The sequence below is a fragment of the Mustela nigripes genome, chromosome 1 (assembly GCF_022355385.1).
Source record: "Mustela nigripes isolate SB6536 chromosome 1, MUSNIG.SB6536, whole genome shotgun sequence".
Taxonomy (NCBI): Eukaryota; Metazoa; Chordata; class Mammalia; order Carnivora; family Mustelidae; genus Mustela; species Mustela nigripes.
Genome location: NC_081557.1, coordinates 267276712 through 267297279, shown reverse-complemented (window position 1 = coordinate 267297279; position 20568 = coordinate 267276712).

Below are 20568 nucleotides of genomic sequence, written 5' to 3'. Positions count from 1 at the left end.
TGGGAGTGGTGGTGAGTGACGGTGGGGGAGCAGGTAAGTCAAGGAACACAGGTGGGAAAGGTGCTCCGTAGGGCACAGGCCGGGTGGTTAGGTAGAGAGTAACGCGGGAAGCTCCTTCAGATCAGGTCACTGGAGCGCGTCCTCACGGGTAGAAGATGCGAACTGAGACCTAAGGATGGGAAGAGCTGGAAACCGGTTCTCGGAGCCGGAGCAGCAAGTCCTGAGGCGAGAGGGAGCCCGTGAACTTGAGGGACAAGGAGGCTTGTGGGGCGAGAGCGTGATGCACGGGGCAGGGGCTTAGTCTGCTCGGCTGTCAGGACAGCAGTCCCAGAGTGGGGGACTTCAACGCAGAAACTTACTTTCTCACAGCGTCAGAGGCCGGAGCTCCGAGGTCAGGCTGCCCAGCAGGGCCACGTCCCCGTGAGAACTTCTCTCCTGGCCATCAGCGCCCTCTCTGCACACCGCCTTTCCGTGGAGCCCGTTCACGGAGAGAGATCTTCGGTTTATCAGTTTGGGTTTTCAGTGCACTTCTGGTGTTAATAGAGTCCAGAGCAGGTTATACTATTAAATCGGATTAGAAAGAAAAGTGGACTTCGGTCATGTCATGCCTGGTAAGGAATTTGGATTTTATTTAAAGAGCAAAGGAAAAACATATAAAAATGGGAAAATCGTTAAGTATTAACTCAGCTTTCTTTCACCTTCTAAAAAATGTATTCATCCAGTGGACGTTTACTAGCTCCTGTATAAGAGACAGCATGCCAAGCTCTAGGACCACAAGGTTCAGTCCCAGGTTAAAAACAAACTCATGGAAAAGCAGTCTTTCCAACAAGGGTTTGGGAACAACACTGACTCCTACCTTGCAATACATAGAAAAATTAATCGGAGATAAACCACAGACTTTAGTGTAGAAGCTAAAGCTACAAAGCTTGTAGAAGTAAACACATGAGCACTCTTCATGACTTTTAGGTAGGGCAAAGAGTTCTTAGAAAGGACAAATATGTATAACAATGCATTAACTGTCAATCAATTATAATATAGCATGCAATATAATATAATATGTATTACAACTAAGTACAATATACTATAATGTATACAATACAATTATTGAAAATTGGACCATCAAAATTTAAAAAAAACTTTGCTTATGGAAAGACACTTAAAAATAAAAAGGCAAGTGACATACTCAAAGAAAATATTTATAAGTGTTAATCCGATAAAGAATTGTAACTACTATATATAAAAAAAAAGTCTTACAACTGAATACTAAAAGTACATAAAAATATAGGCATAAAAATATGGGCAAACAGACACGATAAAAATATAACAATGGTCAAAAAATACATGAGAAGATGTTCATCATTAGTCATTGGGGAAGTGCAATTTCCCTGCACTCATTAGAATGACTAAAACAAAAGGTAGGCAATACCAAATGCTGGTGGTGGTATAGGACAAGACAACTCTCACATTTCCAGTGGAACTGTAAAATAGTATAACCAGTTTAGTAGATCCTGATACAGTTAAATATGCACCTACCCTATAACCTAGCAATTCTACTCCTTTGTGTTTACCCAAAATAGATTAAAACACATATTCAACAAATACTTGTACATTCATGCCTGTGGTATCTTCATTCATAACAGCCAATAACTAGAAACGATCAAGTGTCCATCGACATAAAAATAGATCCCAACGTGTGTTATATTCATTTGATGGAAGATAGTAGCAAAAATGCTGTTACATTCAGCATCGTGGATGAATCACAACAATAGCACACTGAGCAGAAGAAAACAGCATGAAAGGCTACATGCAGCGTGATTGTGTTTGTATGAAGTTTAAGTGCAAGCAATAATAATTTATAGTAATAAAAACTGTAAAATAAAGTTCCAGGGACGGGTGAGGATGGTTGACTGGAAAGGAAACCGTCAGGGAGTAAGAGGCGTCTCCATCCTGAGAGGCTGATGCTTCCGGAAGTGTGCTGTTGGTCGGAAGTCGTCCAGCCCCACACATAATGCTCTGCACATTCTACTGTGTGTAAAATATATAAAATAAAAAATAAATTTCCTAGTAACATATGATGAGTAATAGGAGGGAAATGCAAAGAAGCATTGGACTGAAACGCGGAAAGGAATCAGGAGTGAAGTTTCTCATCGAATCAGACTCATTCGGGAACCCATGTTGGGCGCAGACATGGAGAGCTGGACTGACTGGACGGTGGTATTTCACTCGACCTGGGCCATGAGCCAGGCTCAATGGTGGGAGACTTCTGACTTCTCTTTTCACCTTGAAAGCACAGATACTCCAGTAACTACCAGGAGACTCTGATCTTAAGAAAAAGGTAGATTAAAACTTGTGACGAGATCTGAATTCTCTCATTAGTGGCATCTGCTGACTTTGTCAGGTCCTGAGTTTGAGCTCTGCTGGAAGGATGGAGAATTTCCCATTTTGGAACTCATTTATGTTGTTGTTCCGTTGAAGCCTGAGAGTGCTAACCTCAGTGCTGGGGCAAGCCTCAGCTGTTCAGCCTTATTATTAAGGGAAGGGCCATTCAGCTGTAGTCAGTTTGGGAAGGGTGGGGATGCACATTTTTTATGTGTTTGCTTGCTAATTTTAAGTACATGCATAAGGATAGTGGTTGAATACTAGCTTTCAGTTCAAAGTCAAAATGAGGCAAATTAAAATAAGAAGGCCAGACATCAGATTAAAATATTTTCAGCTTTTTAAGGAAAATGCTGGATAATGCAATGAACTCTGCACAAGGGAAAGCAGCCGGCTGCCTCTCCTGCTCCTTCCTCCCTCTTCCTCAAACCCCAGTGTGCTTTTGCATAAAATATTTAATATAGTTCTTGTAATGACTTTCAAAGATGGAACATCAAATATTTACTAATTAAAAAAACAAAACATGGGACGCCTGGGTGGCTCAGTGGGTTAAGCAGCTGCCTTCGGCTCAGGTCATGATCCCAGCGTCCTGGGCTCGAGTCCATCGGGCTACTTGCTCTGCAGGGAGCCTGCTTCTCCCTCTGCCTCTGCCTTCCACTCTGTCTGCCTGTGCTCGCTCTCTCTCTCTCTCTTACAAATAAATAAATAAAATCTTAAAAAAACAAAACAAAACAAAACACTAAAGATTAACTTGCCCACATTTTCGTGGCTAAGAAGTGTTGATGACACCTGAACTGCAACCCTTATCTACACCGGCCTGCGGAGCTGTGAGTCTCTCTACATGCAAGACACACTTTTTTAAAAAAGATTTTTTTTTTTTTAATTCATTTGACAGAGAGAGAGAGAGAAAGAAAGAGAGCACAGAGGGAGAAGCAGACTCTCCTCTGAGCAGGGACCCAACTCAGGGCTTGATCCCAGGACGTGGAATCATGACCTGAGCTGAAGGCAGACACGTAACCAACAGAGACACCCAGGCACCCCTAAGAGACACACCTTTAACACAGAATTCCTTCCAGGGCTATTTGGGTTTAGCTGGGTGGCCAATCCACAAACTGAGATCTCAGGCATCTGAGGAAGAAGAAATTTAGGAAGACAGTTGGGGGTGAAGGCTCCTGATATGGCATTACATTTGTTCCCAGTCCTGTCAGGCTGGTTCCATGCACGTGGAGCCCAAGCATTCGCGAATGGGAGGCTGCCTCTGCTTTCTCCTGTGCGCGCCGGCAAGGGGTCAGCGTCTGCTTGGCCTGTGGTGATTGTTGTACGGACTTGGCATTTTACAGTTCATTGCCTGGTGACTTCATAACATTATGACTCAATCTATTTGGTTCTTCCTCCCATCTAACCTGGCCAGTCCAAAAAAGGTGGCTCAATGACTGCCATGTGACAGGTCCTCAGAGAGCTCAGAGAAGGCAGTTCTCGTGTCTCTTTGGAAATCATTTCAGCATATGGCTTACCTACTTAGATTTCACTGAAGCTAATTTTAAAAGAGTTTGCATTCTTTGGGCAAATAGACAAGAAGGGACTCCTGAAGGGCGGTGGTGATCATTAGACAACCACACAGTGTGGATATGAATGAAGCTGTGTGGCATTCACACATGCTGTACATGTATTTTTCAAAACCTTGAGACCTCATTACTCTTCTTCTAGTCAACACAAAGTGTTAAATTTCCCTAAGTCTTATTTTTCTTATCTTTAAAATAAAGACATTGAACCTGTTGATTTTTAAGATCTTTTCCTACAGAAACATTTCCTTTTCTATACTGCAATATGCTATGCCTATATATTTTTGTGTTTCTTAAAAAAACAGAAGTGTAAATAGGATGGATTCAATATTTCATTTGTTCATGTTTTCCCATCCCACAAATATTTATTGAGAGCCTACTTAGTGCTAGGGACTCTGTTGACTCAGGTGCAACAAAGATAAATAAAGCATGGGGCCTGCCCTCAGAGAGAGAGATTGTTGCATAGAGTTGGATAAAACTCTACTGTACAGAAGGCTGGTGCCATTCTCATGGGGGACATTCTTCTCAGAGATAACAGATGACAACTGCTCTTCCTTTCATCTCAAAACTCATGAAAGGTCCATTTATTTCACAAGCCAACGGGCACACGTCCCTTTAGCAATGCGCTTATCTACTGTTAACTTCCTCATAACCAGGAGCATCTTTTTTTCCTCTTTCTTCTTCCTTTTTTTTTTTTTTTTAGATAAATGAATAACACAGGAGACAACCAATAGCCAGTTTATACTCCCTGCTGTCCTTCTAAAGCTTCATAGCCCAAAATAAAGGTGCTGCGGAGGTGGAGAACCCAATTTCCATTCCAAGATTTGCACAGTGGGTTTCAGTCAATTAAAATTTCTGTTCCTAAGATACAGTTGCTTATGGAGGCAAGTAGCACCCACATTATCTGGAAACAGTGATCTTGGTCTAGAAGAGTGGTCTTTCCCCAATACCCACTGAGACCCCAGTCAAAGGATCCTGTTCTGTTACCGCTACAGGATACCATAAGGCTGATTTCATCTCCTTGCTCAGGCATCAACTTCTTCTTATTACCTGGGTTTTGACTCCTCTAAGCAGCACAACAAACATCTTATGGGGGAAACAACATGTTTGTCATTCTTTTTATCCTCACTAATGCATTGGAAGGAGGCCATCTGGCTGCCTTTTGGGTAAATCCATTTTATAACAAGATTTTTTGTGTACGATTCAGTAATTAAACCCCTTTGGATAGAGTTCAAGATGGACCTGCCTTATGCTGAATTTTGCTTTAGAGCAAACTGTTAGTCACAGGTGCCAGTGAATTTATAAATCAGGATGAGAAATCTCTTCTAGATTTTGGAAGATTAGTCATCTTCTTGAATTTCCTTTCACCTTAGGTGCACTCTTCTTCAGAGGTGAGCAAGGTGAGAATGTGATTAGAATTGCCCCTGGTCTGACATGGCTAAGATTGCTGTCTGCTGTCTAGCCTAAATGTGACCTCCCAGAACGGAAATGCTGAGCTGAAGACAGGAGGGTATTGATGTTAGTCATTGCTATAGACACAATAATAGACTTATCTATTCACTCATTCATCCAGTAAATATGTACTAGCCGAGGGTACACAAATAACTAGAAAGGCTTGTGAACTCATTAAGACATAATTTATTAGAGACCCAATATTCTTTTGTTGTTGTCATTCTTCTGTGGGGGCTTCAGTTGTCAAATTGTGATATGACATAACATCACCTTTGGGTACTTTCTAAGAATAATTTATTCCTTTTGAATGAATTACCTTGCCATCTCAAACTCAAAAATATAAATCAGTACAAAAATATGGTTAAAAGTGAAGTGCTCAGTCATGTTTTTCTTGATATCTTGTGAGAAAATGCTCAGCTTCTTGGCTTGCTGTGCTCCCAATTTCCTATGCCATGAGTCATGGAAAGTTAATACTCAGTTGGAGACTTTTCTTCTGGCTGCTGATTCCTATGAAAATCCCTTGAAAAACATCATCAGTTTGATTAGACACCATTTGCCTTTCTTCTTGTTTCCACATCTTCCACTTCTTCCTTCCTTCCCTGCCTTCCTCCCTTTCTCTTTCTCTCTCTCTCTCTTTCTTTTTATTTTAGATTTTACTTATTTCTCAGAGAGATTGAGCACAGGTAGGGGGACCAGCAGGCAGAGGGAGAAGCAGGCTCCCCCCCCAGAGCAAGGAGCCTGGTGAAGGACTCCATCCCAGGACCCTGAGATCATGACCTGAGCTGAAGGCAGAGGCTTACCCCACTGAGCCACCCAGGAGCCCCAGCACCCACTTCTGGTGGGTGAGATAAACCGTTCTCAGTAGGCCTCTGTGTTCTCTCAGCTATGACAGAGTTATGATGTCGTTCACATCAGCAACATGGAGGGTTTGTCTGACCAGGAGAGCAACACTTTATGACAGTTAATTGGGTAACAATTCACTTTTATATCAAGCTAAGTTGTTTGCATCTTTTAAATAGATGATTAGCTTAGAACCTCTCCTCAGGCATAAGAATAGTCTGCTTTAGGAAGAGTAAGGTATTTGAGCTCTGGTATTTTCTGGGCATAGATTTGCTTTTGTTTTGAACACCCATGAATGGTCACTATGGTCTAGTCTCCTTGAGCAGAGACAGAAAGTTCCCCAATTCCTGAAGATTCACCAGATGGTTCCAGACTTCAGAAAACAAGTGGTGACTTTGGTCCCTTTGTGGCTTCCGGGTTGACTGACACAAGTCAACCTCCACAAAAGGACAGCTGATATTTATAGTTAGGGAGAAATGTACTATCTGACTTAGGTCTAGACTCTGCAAGAACTAAAGGGGTAACAATGGGTTTGGGGGCATAAGACCAATGCTTGGAACTATCATCAGGGTCATATTTGGAAAAAGTCTTTCTCTCACTGAGGTTCTTAAAAGCTGATAATATATTTGTGATTCACTTTGAAACTTCCTGAGAACAAACTTCATCATGAGGTTTTTAAGGCATTTTTTTGTTCTGGTTGGGTCCTATATTCAAAGAGAAAATTATCTAAGTAGAAGCCAAGACATGCTGCCATCCAGACATGTTTCTAGAGAGGCAAATTACCACAGGTGCGAAAACTTCTCAAGAGCTCCCGAGTTTAGAAAAAATTAAAAATAGTTCATTGCAATATTGTGAGATATATTTGTGTCACACACTCTTGTGCATACTACAGCATGATTATTTCAAAGGCTTGTCAAACTGATCTTGTGGTCACAGGATTTTTGTGTAGTAGCAAATTTTATTTTATTTACTTAATTTAATTTAGTTTTGTTTATTTTATTTTATTTGGCTTGTGGGTTTGGGTCTTCTTGGCCACAGTAGATTGTTCTTTGTGTAAGGTGTGGATATTGGAAGGGACTGAGAGACATATTGATGAATTTTACAACTTGCTAGCTGGAAGCCTTCCTTGCTAGTGAGAGTAAATTGCAAGGATTCCCCTGTGGAGCGTAGTCTTAGGAACACGTGCTTCCTTCGGTAAGAGTAAGACAGCTCTCTCAGACTGAGGCAGCCAGTGCTAATGATCTGGGCTTCCATCAGTGGAAACTGAGTCCATGAAGTCTAAAGTGAAAAGGGTTGAAAGGCACAGTGAGTGTTTGAAATTACATCAAGAGCATTGCCTGTGCTGGTCAAATTAGTGGCCAGAACAACACAGTGCATCACTGGGTAAATGAATGACCTGTTTTTCCAAGAGGCAAGCCTGTTAAGGCAGTACCACCAGGAGAATAGCAGGTGGGGTTGCAGATAAAGGACTGTAAGACTTTTCTCCCCTCTGGCAGAACAGGCAGAAATGCCACTGATGGAAGAGCCACCATCCCATGAAGAGGCCAGGAGTCTTTGAAGGCTAATAGATTTTTAGTTTTTATATTTCTTCTTATAATATAAGATACATTAAACTATGCATATAAACTTTATCTGAATTCAACAGTATACAGAGGTCTTAATTGAAACAGGTGTTTATCGATCACACCTGTTCTCCATTCCTGAGTCCCACTTCTCAAGAAGAACATCCATGTAATGACTGTTTCTTCTGGTATTCCTCTTCACTTACCTAGAAAGCAGAATAACCGTGTCATTTCTTGATTGAAAAACTTTAGACTTTATGGTTTGATTTCTTACTACAGATAATAAATATTTATGACCATTCCTCCTGCACCCTCTCACAGGTGCACAAGTTACCTTCTTCTGTCACTCTAATATGGCTGTTTTGCCACTTTTGGTTAAGCCAATATTTAGTATTTACTTCATTGTTATCACATAGATGTCATCAATTACTGAGTCATTAAATATAATAAAGTGGCTTTCTTGTATTTGTACAATTTTTGCATTTTTTGTCTTTTCTAAAGTTAATTCTTAATTCATTTTTATGCATTACTAACTCATAAAAATCTGTGAAAGAACTGACCAAACACATTAAATAAGCTATCTATTTTTTCTTTGAGTTTTTATATTTCTCCAGGAACTTTTAATTTTCTTTTTCAAATCTGGCCTGTCAATTGCCAGATCTCCTGGGATTTTTTCACAACCATCGTGTCCTTTTTTGCCTTGGATTTTACATTGCCTTCATGTTTTCTGTATTTTTGATTCATTCCCTAATTCTGTTGGAGTGCATTCTCTAGTAGCTTTCCGCAAAAGGTTGCATAAGAAACTGATGTTCTGAAACATTGCATATCCGAAGGTACCTCTGTTTTATTTTCTTTGTCATTGGTACTTTGGCTACGGGATTTTGGGCTGTACGTTATTTTTTCACTATCTCCTATTTTAGCATTGCTGCTAAGAAGTCTCATACTGTTCTGATTACTGTTCCTTGGTAAATTCCTCGAATTTTTTTGTCTCTCTGGAAACTTTTGCAAACTTCTCTTTCTTCTTCCTCCCTCCTCCCTCTTTCCTTCCTTCCTTCCTTCCTTCCTTCCTTCCTTCCTCTCTTTCTCTTTCTGTCTCTTTTTTCCATTCCCAATGTTCTTGTTGAGATCTTTAAATCTGAAATCACAAACACATGTTATTTTTAAAAAATATTTTATTTATTTATTTGACAGAAAGAGAGAGATCACAAGTAGGCAGAGAGGCAGGCAGAGAGAGAGGAAGGGAAGCAGGGTCCCTGCTGAGCAGAGAGCCCGATGTGGGGCTGGATCCCAGGACCCTGAGATCATGACCTGAGCTGAAGGCAGAGGCTTTAACCCACTGAGCCACCCAGATGCCCCACAAAAACATGTTCTTAAAAGAGATCTAGAAAATGGAAAAGTTACTTGTATTTTGTGTTCAATAATTTTGTCTTTGGTTCTTTTTAAGGATTATTTTTCTAAAACCCTTATAAATCACATGTTGACCTCCCAGAATAATCCTTCTGACCTCCCCCCTCCCCATATTTTTTTTTTTTATTTTGGCTCTATTTTCTGAGTCAATTCCTCAACTTTATTTTACAACATTCTTATCGGTTATTTATATTTTATATCTTCTCTCAGATTTTAAGTTCCAAAAGCACTTTCCCATTATCTGATTGTTTTCCACTTATGTTATCCTGTCCTTATCACATGGCTGCAAACTCACCTCTGTAGGAATACTAATCGAAGAGTTTTCTGCTGGTCTTTTCTTTTGGAGGGGTGGGTCCTCTTCTTTTATGTTAAATTCTCTCTTCCAGTGTCAGATTTTTCTTTATATTAAGGAGATGAGATGTACAGCTGCTTCTAGAAGTACAGAGGATTATTCTAAATTTTCCTCTTAATTAAAATAAACTTATGAAAAAATTATATAAAATTTTAATTGAATGCTTTTTAGGCCTGCATGAAAGAAAGAGACCAAAAACAAAGTGGAGGAACCCTTGGAGGTAAAACACACAAGCATACCTTGACTGTGAGGAATCCTAAAGAGACAGACTGTAAGAGGCTGCTGGATTAGATGGGAGGCTGGAGGAGTAATTCCAGGCTTACCAGTCCTTGTACATACCTTTAAGTATACTTTATGTCATTTCTCATTGCCTTACGCTTGACTTCAGCATATATCAAGTTTTTACTTTTCCCCAAATTTTACCATTCTTTAAGGCTATGAAAAACTGATGGGTGGGGTAAAGATTAAGGAAGAGGAGCAAATACCAACAGAATTCTTGATGGATGGAGTTCTGGAGACTCTTGGTCTATTGGGAACAGGGAAGGCTTTCCACCACTTAGTGACAGAAATTTAGAATGATCTTTTACTTTTCTCGCACCCAAAACTTTTCTTAGGGGTAAAGTGAGCTAGGTTTTCCTTAGGTGATAGCTTCTTTCATTTTCCAACTTGAATATGTCGTGTTTCAATATGGACTTTTGTTGTGTTTTTTGTTGTAATAAGCATGAGATACTTCTTTGTGAAATGTTATATAAAATCTCCTATTTGATGCTTAATCAGACCTTTCTTAGTAACTGAATCATTTATTCTTTCCAGGAAACATGGCTAAAGAGGGGAGATTTTCTTTCTCCATACTAATCACAGGTTCTTATTTTATTTCCCTTTTGTTGATTTTCTTTTAAACAAAATTTAAAATATATTTTTTCACAAAGTAGCCAAGAAAAAGAGAAATTATCCCTCATCCTCTGAGTGTAAAAGAACAGTAATAATCTAATATCAAGAGCCTTTAGGTTAGTGTCTAGCTTACAAGTACTTCAGAAACACAGTATTAGAAAAGAGGAAACATGTCTCAGCAAGCAGGTGGTTGTACAAGAAAAGAATGTCTATAATGGCTGGTCTGCATTTCTGGAAGCCAGAAACACTGTGCTAACACAGCCTTAATATAGCTGCAACAGACAGTAGGGTATGACTTAATGATCAAGCAATAAATAACAAAGAAAAAAACAAGCTATAAGTGGTACATAGCAAAGTGTGAAACAGAAGTCCTGAACTACGGAGCAGAACTTAGCCAAGTAGCTTCAGCACTTTTGCAGGACTGTGAGATCTCTGGATTGAACTGAAAGCTTTTTAAGAAAAGAAATTGTATCTATATGTATATCTCTTGATAAACATGTTTATTCACATACACTCTATTGTGGCAGAAGTTGTTTCTAATTGGCCATTATTACCCATTCAATGATTTACTTTTTTATTTTATTTTTATTTATTTTTTAAAAAGATTTTATTAATTTATTTGACAGACAGAGATCCCCAGTCGGCAGAGAGGCAGGAAGAGAGAGAAGGGGAAGCAGGCTCCCTGCTGAGCAGAGAGCCCGATGCGGGGCTCGATCCCAGGACCCTGAGATCATGACCTGAGCTGAAGGCAGCAGAGGCTTTAACCCACTGAGCCACCCAGGTGTCCCTCAATGATTTACTTTAAAACCTTAACTGAGTGCCTGCTCTGTGCCCAGTCTTAAACCTGGCACAGTGGATGCAGAGATGTCCCAAAGTTCATGGTCCCGCAGTAGAGACAAACAGCAACTTTCCCATTACACCATAGGATGCTGTGTTCTGTGGTGAGGGGAGCAAAGGAGGCTGCCTGAGGAGGGCCACCTAAGCTAGCCTAGAGCCAAGAAACTTGCAGAGGGAGCGGTTGGAGGCCACATGAGAGAAGGCTAAGTGTACTTCTGGGAAGGGAAGAAGCATATACAAAAGCATGAGAGACTTGGCTCAAATCGGCAACTTGGGTTGAGTGTATTGGTATATACGGTACAAGGACTAAGCAGGTAGACGTAGATAAGATTATTCCAGGGGTCACAAAGTCACTGGGAAGCCATTGGCGGGTTTAGAAAGATCAACTTCGTGGCAGTGTAGCATGTAGGTTACAGGTGATTGGAAGCGGATGTTGGAAGACCAAAAGAAAGGCTGTTACAGTAGCAATGTGAGAACTAATGAAGTCTCAATACAAGGTAATCACAGTTGATATAAACAGATATCCAAAATTTAAGAAATATTTTGAAAAGAAGGATTAACTGAAATTGATTGCAAATTTGATGTGGAATAAGGGAGTCGGGGAGGAGGATGAGTCAAAGGTGATGCTCAAGTCTCTGATTTGAGCAATGGGTATGGGTCCTGCCATGTAGGGAGTTAGGATAGTCTGAGAAAAGCAACAGATATTGAGCAAACTAATGGGTTCACTTTGAGGTGGGTTCTGGGTATTTTGGCATCCAAGTGGAAATTCCCAGACGTGGCTGTACATAAAAAGCTAGAGGTCAGGAGGAGATCTGGGCTTAGACATGTACAATAGGGAGTTACTGACTAGAGATAGTAGTTGTTACCATTAGTATGGAAGTATTAGCTAACAAGATTGGCCAAGATAAATCTAGAGACATGTTGACTGTTCAGGAGCAGATAGAGAAAGAGTAGATTAAGAAAGTGACTCAGAAGGACTAGCTGGTGAAGTCAGAGGACAACCGTATGAGAGTGGCCCACCAGACAGCAGTTCAAAGAGCGAGCCTGGGTTACAGTGGTAATTGCGAAAATGTAGTCAAGTAAATTAAGGACTGAAAAGCTGAAAGAGTGATGATACAAATTATCATCCCCAATAGGATAAATCGGAAGAATAAAGGGACCATGATGGTTGTTTTATGGGTCAATTTGACTGGACCATGCAGTGCCCAGATATTTGGCTATACATTATTTCTGCATGTGTCTATGAAGTTGATTCAGATGGAATAACATTTCAATCGTTAGACTGAATAAAGGAGATTGCCTTAACCCGTGGAGGTGGGCGTCATCCAATCAGTTGAGTCTGAATAGAACAAAAAGAGGAGGAAGGGAGACTTCACTGTTTCTCCACCTGACTACTTGAGTGGGAATATTGGTTTCTGCAGCTCTGAGTGGGATTCACACCACTGACAATCCTCATTCTCAGGTCTTTGATTTAGACTGGAATTTATACCATCAGTTCTCTTGGTTCTCAGGCCTTTGGACTTGGAGGGGAACTACACGGCCAGCTTTCCTGGGCTTCCAGCTTGCAGACCACAGATCTTCTCAGTCCCTATAATCATGTGACTTAAATCCTTACAATAAATCCCTTCCTGTATCAATCATCTCTATATCTATATTATCTCTATCTATTTATCTATCTGTCATCCATCTATCTGTCTCTTTAATCAATCTGTCTACACATTCTGCTGGTTCTGTTTCTCCGGAGAGTCCTGACTAATACAGGGGTTGTTACTGATAATTATGATAGGGCCACAAACATAAACCAGATGTTCTCCAGGCAAACCAGTATAATATGGTCATTCTACATTTGGAAGAATTATTTCAATGAAGTAGTCAGAGTGGTGGCTTTACATGGTAAGAGTAAAAGAGTGAAGTGAATGATAAGAAATTAAAGTACCTGTGAATGTCGTTGTTTTTTTTTTTTTTTAACAAGCTTCTATTTAAAGAGGAGAGACTGAGTGGGAATTAAGGGGGTTAGGGGGTTAAAAGAAAACATTTGCCTGGCAGAGGCTTGAGCAAACCTGTATGCAAAAAAGAATGTGCCAACAAAGAGGAAGAAGTTAGAGAATTTACCAAAAGAGAGAATACATGATTGAACCACTGTCGTATGGGAGCTGGAGGATATGGCAGGATTAGCTTTCAAAAGGACGATAGAATATTTTTTCTAGAGAGACAGGAGAAAAAAGAAATAGAAAGCAAATATAGCAAATGTGTGGGTGGGTGAGTGTGAGGTCGGCCAAGTTTCCACCTGATGGTCTCTGTTTCTCGGTAAAGCACGCTAGGAGGCCTAGTGCTGAGTGTGGAGGATAGTGGAGGATAGGGTTACAGGACAGGGAGAGCAGGAGCGACAGGTAAGGCTACGTAGTTATTCCAGAGAGTGAGAGACAAGCTGATTAGGAGCACCCCAGGATTTTCAGGCAATATTATGGGTGAACTGGACGCTGTTAACTCTCAGAGACATAGACCTACAGTTTCATGTTTTATGCTTCCCCGCCCGTTTTAAGTAGTAAGGATTGTGGCATTGGTACAGCAAACAAATGCACAAAGGAGTGATTCAAATTCTGGATTATGGTCCCCGTGGGAAACGTGAACAGGAGGAGGCTGACTCATGGGAAAGAATGGGGAAGTCAATAAACATCGGGTGTCACAGAATTTAGGAGATGAAGATGTTATTAAAAACACAATAGCTAGAAGGATAGGAAGCTGTGTAGAGAGAGTGGAGGTAGAACTTTAAGATTTCCGAGGTGTGTTCATTCTGGGTGATGGTGACGTCCCAGCTGGGTCCATGGGTGCGTGTCTGCCATGGAGATGAGCCATGTTCTGGAGTTGATGTTGGCTAATTCAGCCACGTAGATGTAGAAATCATTAAGAACTGTGATAGAACATAAAGCAGAGAGAGGAAAACCTTAAACCAAAGAGCGGTGAGACAACTGATGTCAACAAAAATACGGGGACGATATGGGTGATCTAGCCAGATACTTTTTCCAAGAATTTGGCGAAGTGAAGGTTCTGTGTGGCCAAGTGGAGTTGAAACTGCACGTGCTCCCTCTCAGTGCAATGCTGCAGTGGTCTTCTAGGTGTGTGGTATCATCAGACAGAGATTTTCACCCAGACACGAGGTCTGGGAAACATTCTGTGAAGAGAGTGGAAGGGTTTGCAAGAGTAAGAGGACTGGTTGTGAGAAGGAATGGAAGGGACCGGCTGGGTCTAACGACAACCAAGAGCAAAGTATAGCTGAGGGGTCAGTCTGCATTTTGGGAGGTGGACAAGGATAAGAGGTGTTTATTGAAGCTTCTGCCTGGTTCTATCCTTCCCAGCTCTGGAAATCTATGTGTAGAGCATGGGCTGTAAACTCCCAGACAGCAGAAACCGTAGTGTTTGGTATGAAAGGAAGGCATGAGTGCATCCTGGGGTGAGGGGCGAGAGGATTAACAGCGACGGTTAAGAGCACGAGCTCTTAAGTCAGAGAGCTCTGAGTTGGGATCCTGGATGGGGAATCTTGAGCAATTGTTTAACTTCTTTAGTTCACAACTTCCTCATCTGTCGTTATTGGTTATGTTAATAACGATACTTCAGAGTTTCTGGAAGCAGCTGGTGTCTGGGTAGCACCCAGACCTGGCAACTTTTAACCGTTTTATTTGTTGGGATGATATCTGGTGTGACAATAATTTGTAGTTCAAGCTCCGAGGTTTTTGCTTTTTTTGTTTTTGTCTTTGTTTTTTAAGCAGGCTTCCAAGAAGAATAGTGGTTAAAAATCCTAGAAACGGTATACCAGTCTCAGAATTAGTTAATAAATTAGTTAAATAAAAACTGCAACATTTCTACCCAGTTATTATGACCAATATTTTGGGGTAAACCTTGGACAAATGCAGCAGAACTACAAGGATCCTCTTTTTGTCCTGGGACTAGTACAAATATTTGTTCTTTTTCAACTCTACTCTTACCCTGGAAAAAGGCAAAATATTGCAGGAGTGTGCGGCTGTGATTTCCAGTTAGTTTGTACCTTTCCTGAATTTTCTTTGACTTTGTAGACTCTTGAGCTCCAATGACAATTACTATCTACAGTGTTCGCTTCTCCCAGAAAAGTATACATGAGTTACGAAGAAGAAATCTTAACACAAAATTATTTTAAGTTATTTAATGAATAGGAAATATTATACTGTGTCATATGCGCCCATGGAGAATTTGGGTGTGATCTGTATCAGGAAACCCACTTATCTAACCTAATCTTCTGTCTTATTTCCCTGGGTTTGCATTGGGATCTTGTGTGTTACTTGCAACTTGGCTTGTTTTCCCCCCCAAGGATTCAAAGTCCTTCTCTATTAGCCCTGAAAACATCTTTGTTGGGGACAAGTAGCATGTTCCTTCTCCAAAACTCAGTCTAATACCCTTAGAATGTACACGACTCATGGGAAAGCAGGGGAAGTCTCTTCCAAGCCTTCTACACCATTTCTCGCCCAGCCTACAGTTTCCTCAGGCTCTGATCCTTTTGCTCTTTTGCCTTAAAAATCCCCAGACTGCAAAATAGCTCCCACCCACTGGAACAATTTTCCTTGCAAGCCATCAAATTCCACTCTGATCTTCCCAACGCGGGGAGGTGACTTGATTCCTCTCAGGGCAGGAAACCACCTCCTGTCACTGGCTCTCCCAGCTCCCCACCTGAGAGTGAGCTCCGGAGCCGTCTCAAGACTTTGCTCCAACGCTCAAGATCAAGTCTAACCTCCTCCAGATTTTTGATTTAAGCTGTGGGGTTTTCCAAAGAATTTACGTATTTGACATGAATATTTTAAATGTAAACTTGAGACATTGTTGTCAGCAGAGCTATGGCTGTGAATCTCTCATGTCTTCTCTTTTAGGTCTGTCTGTGCTACTGGACAAGGACACCTCCAGAAAGCCCACACGGGACAGGGGGTCTGGACATGACGGCGTAACAATGTTGCTTTGATACTCAAGTGGCCAGTGGGTCACTGGTTGGCTTATCCAGCAGGAGTTTTTGCAAAAATTACTTCGATGAGTGTAAAGAAAAAATTCCGATTTTCTTTTCCTCCCCTGGAAGCTGTAGTAAGAATGAATCAATAAATAATTTTGATTATTTTAATTAATTTTGATGAATTCATCCTAAAGAAAAATGTAAGGCCTTGGGTAGGGGAAGTTGCTGAAACCCTATTGAGGCAAATGCTAATATTGCTTTCAGGGTCAAAGACTAAAAACCAGTAAAGTTAAATTTGGCTTGTCTCTCCTTTGGCATGTGTTGAGAGTAGAGATTCAGGGACATTTTCTCTCTTTTATACACAGATTGAGTTGTGTAGTCATGAGTTTATGCAATACTAACTAGCTTTAATCCAATGAGAAATAACGTGATACAGCAAGACTATATATAATGCCTGGAACAACCAGAAAACCTGAAAAAAAAAATGTTCTCACTATGTTATGGGTCTAAAGAACCCTGCAGTATTAAGCAGAATGAGATAAAAATTTTTTACCTCTTTTCTTTCTGCTGCTCAATTTGCTACTTAACATCCTCTCTGTCATAAATGCTGAGTAATCTGTGAGGGAATTAGAATCTAAATCAGGCTTATGTAGCTGTACCTGTAAGTGCTAAACTTGCTTGGAACTAGATGTAATTGAGCATTACAGTTTTATTTTTCTTAAAATATTTTCCCTGATTAAAAGATAAACTCATATACACACATTCACACATACAAATATTCCCATTAATGATTAGACAAGTATTTAGGTATGTGATTATTAGACTGTTGTGTGTGAGCAAAGAAAATAGGAGAAATTTAAAGCACCGAAGTAGTTTTAATGAAGGCATAGTATTTTATGTAGATTATTTCTTCAAAACTGTCTCATAAAGGAAGGGAGAGAGGAATGACAAAGCATACTCATCTGAGGGTACTGGGGCCCAGTTTTACCTGAAAAACTCATGTGAATTTTATACTTTACTGTGTATTGATAGCTGTCTTCAACTCACTAAATGTAAAATGTCATTTACTTTAATGGTGTATTTATTTATTTGAGAGAGAGAACAGGAGGAGGGGCAGAGGGAGAGGGAGAGACTCTCAAGCAGATTCGCCGCTGAGTGTAGAGCCTGATATGGGGCTCGATCCCAAGACCCTGAGATCATGGCCTGAGCCAAAATCAAGAGTTGGCTGCCTAACTGACTGAGCCACCCTGGAGCTCCATAAGGTCTTATACTTACAATGACCTTTTAAGAGGAAGAGAAAATAATGCCCGCTTTTCCTCACCAAATCTCTGAGTAACATGAATTTTCCAGAAAGATATGTTCGGTGTCTGTCCTCTAGTTTTGTGCATGGCTGGGCACCTGGAGTGTAGCTCTCATGCAAAGGGTCAAAGCTGTGGCTGAACAGAGAAATCACTAACGCACCTTTTTAAAATTACCGATGCCCAAGCTTCACTGAAGCCCAGTGAAATCTACAGCTCTAGGAAGATTCTTAGCACTGATATTTTTACAAAGCTCCCCAGGTAAATCCAGTGGGTACCCAAGGCTGAGACTCACTGCCGTAGCTGGAGACATCCTCTAGTTTGAGGACCTTGGAGGACATTATATTAAGTACTCCCTATCTTTATACCTGCAGACAGGTGTACCTGTTGTACCTCTCTTTGGATTTGTCTCCTTCACCCCCAGGACCCTGGGATAGCTGTTGAGTACCACAGTGAGCTGATTGCCGGGAAGCGGAAACTCAGGCTGCAGTGAAACCACACCTAGTGTACAGCCCAGTGAGATCCTGAAGATCAGCATCCAAGCCACTGATTCCACAGCAGAGAAAGAGAACTACTCATTTTAAACAGTTTGGGCATGGTTTCCCCTCCCCCCATGGTAACTTCCTCCAACTAAAGAAAATTTTAATTTGATAAATTCCAAAAAGTGTAGATTTTTGGAAGTATTTAATAATTATAATTTTATCAGTTTGACTTTTTAAAACCCCACCAATTTCTCCTACTCTATTTTCAGTATTTGCTGAAGGATGACATCCCCCTTGCCTTAATCATGTGCCAGATTACTCGTAAACCTGGACCATATGCCACTGCAATTTGCTGATGGGCCCAAGCTGTTTTGGTAGATAAAAAATCCGAGGGGATTAGAACGGCTCAGTCCTCGCTGTGAACAGAGCAACTGTGCTGGGGCAGCTACCTGCTCACTCCTCTGTCCGTGTCCACGCATCACTCGCTTCTCTTCCTCCAAGTCGCTGGTGACCCCAGCACTGGAGATCATGTCAATGGTGCAAAAGTGTATTTCACTCCAATGAGTCTTTCTGTAGACACTCAGACAGAAACCAGGTTTCAGAGACACGGATCATGTGAGCCACGGGATAGAAATCACGATGTGTGGAAGTCAGAAATGCTCCCCCGGGTTTGGCTTTTGGATGGTCCCAGTGGGGTGAGCCCTCTAAATGGATGAGTGACGTAAAGCATCTTTCTCCATTATTTGACTCCAATTTTCTGCTCCGCACAGTTTAATGGTGATGTTCTCCGTCATCAGTGTTTGAGTGACTGCAGGTTCTTCTGCTTATAATAATGTGAGCCTCGATGATTTCACTTCGGAACCTCTGTGACTCTTGAAATCAGAATGAGGCGGTTGATTTTTTTCTTTATTTTGAGAGAGAGTATATGTGTGAATGGGGGTGGGGCAGAGAGAGAGGAAGACAGAGAAGCTTTTTTTATTTAAGATTTTATTTATTACTGGAGAGAGAGAGAGCAGGCGCAAGAGAGCACGGACAGGAGGAGCAGCAGAGGGAGAGGGAGAAGCAGACTCAACACTGAGCAGGGAGCCCGATGTGGGGCTTGATGTCAGGACCCTGGGATCTGGACAGCCGCTTAACCAACTGAGCCACTCAGGTGCCCCAGAAGAGAGAGAAACCTAAGCAGGCTCCACGCTCAGCATGGAGCCCAACTCTGTGCTTGATCTCAAAACCCTGAGATCATGACCTGAGCCGAAATCAGGAGCTGGATGCTTAACCCACGGAGCCACCCAGATGCCCCTCTTCTATGCATTTCAATGAGGGTTTTTCATCTGGTGTGTATTGTCTGGAGGGAATTTAGGTTTCTCCTTTTTCCAAATTATCACTTTATCTGCTATGTTTCCATCTTCTCCAGTTAGGAAAGAGGCTGTAACAGGGACAGAAACAACACTATTGAGGAAAGAACTATTTATATTTCTTATTATTTCACATCTGCCTTCATTGGTCTCATTCTCTCCTGCCTTATAAACTTTTCCCATGTGGGTGTGAATATATATATGTACACACACACACACACACACACACACATGTATATATATATCATCCCCATTCAGGGACCTCACAGGAATGACAAAGTTCCCATAAGCCTCTGCATTAAACAAGCTGGGGACGGTAGGGGCAGATACACCCCTGAACATTGGGTTGATATCTCGAGTAGTCAGGCCAGAGCCGCGTGCCTTGCTCTGTGCCAGGTTCCAGAGGGTGGATGATTATCTGGTCTCCCTGGCTTTCCCACATTGATATGGAAGGCAAAGTGGTGTGGGTAAATGGGCCAGAGTTAATTTAAGAGCCATGAGCTTAGGATTTGAACTTTCTTAGTGACTTTTGGAATTCTGAAAGTTAAGGAAACATATTTTTTTAAATTCTTATGCTTCTACTGCTGAATTCTGTCCCTGAAATGGCTTTAAAAAGTGAATATATTTCTGAAAAAAATTTTTTTTTGTTCTGAGACAAGTTATATCATTAAATCCACACACAAAAATCCCTGCCACATGGAAAATATATAAGGTAGATTTATTTATAGTGATTAGAAAACAAAATAACAAAATTTATGATGAGCACTCTGGGTTATAAGCAATGTCTTTCAGCTATTGAGGTCAAAGATTTCAAAGTCTCTTTTTTGTCAAAAGAAAGCATAGTAATAACAAACAGCTTAAAGATATATTTACTAGGTTCTGATAGTTAAATAAATAACCATTTAAAAATTTCTTAAAATCTTTAAACATCATAAGTAATTCTTATAAACAGAGTAAAAGATGTGGGAAGTGTGAAATCAAAAATGTTTTTACTCATTAGAGTTGACCTTATATAGTTTCACCACTTATGAGTTATCAAGACATCTGTAACTTGTGAACATGATTTTCATATTTTATCCCCAAATATTATGTATTTTCCCTTTATTTTTGAAAACATATAAACATTCAAATGCACATATTGAGTGATATATTTTTCATACTTAGTTATACCAAGTTGTTAAAATACAA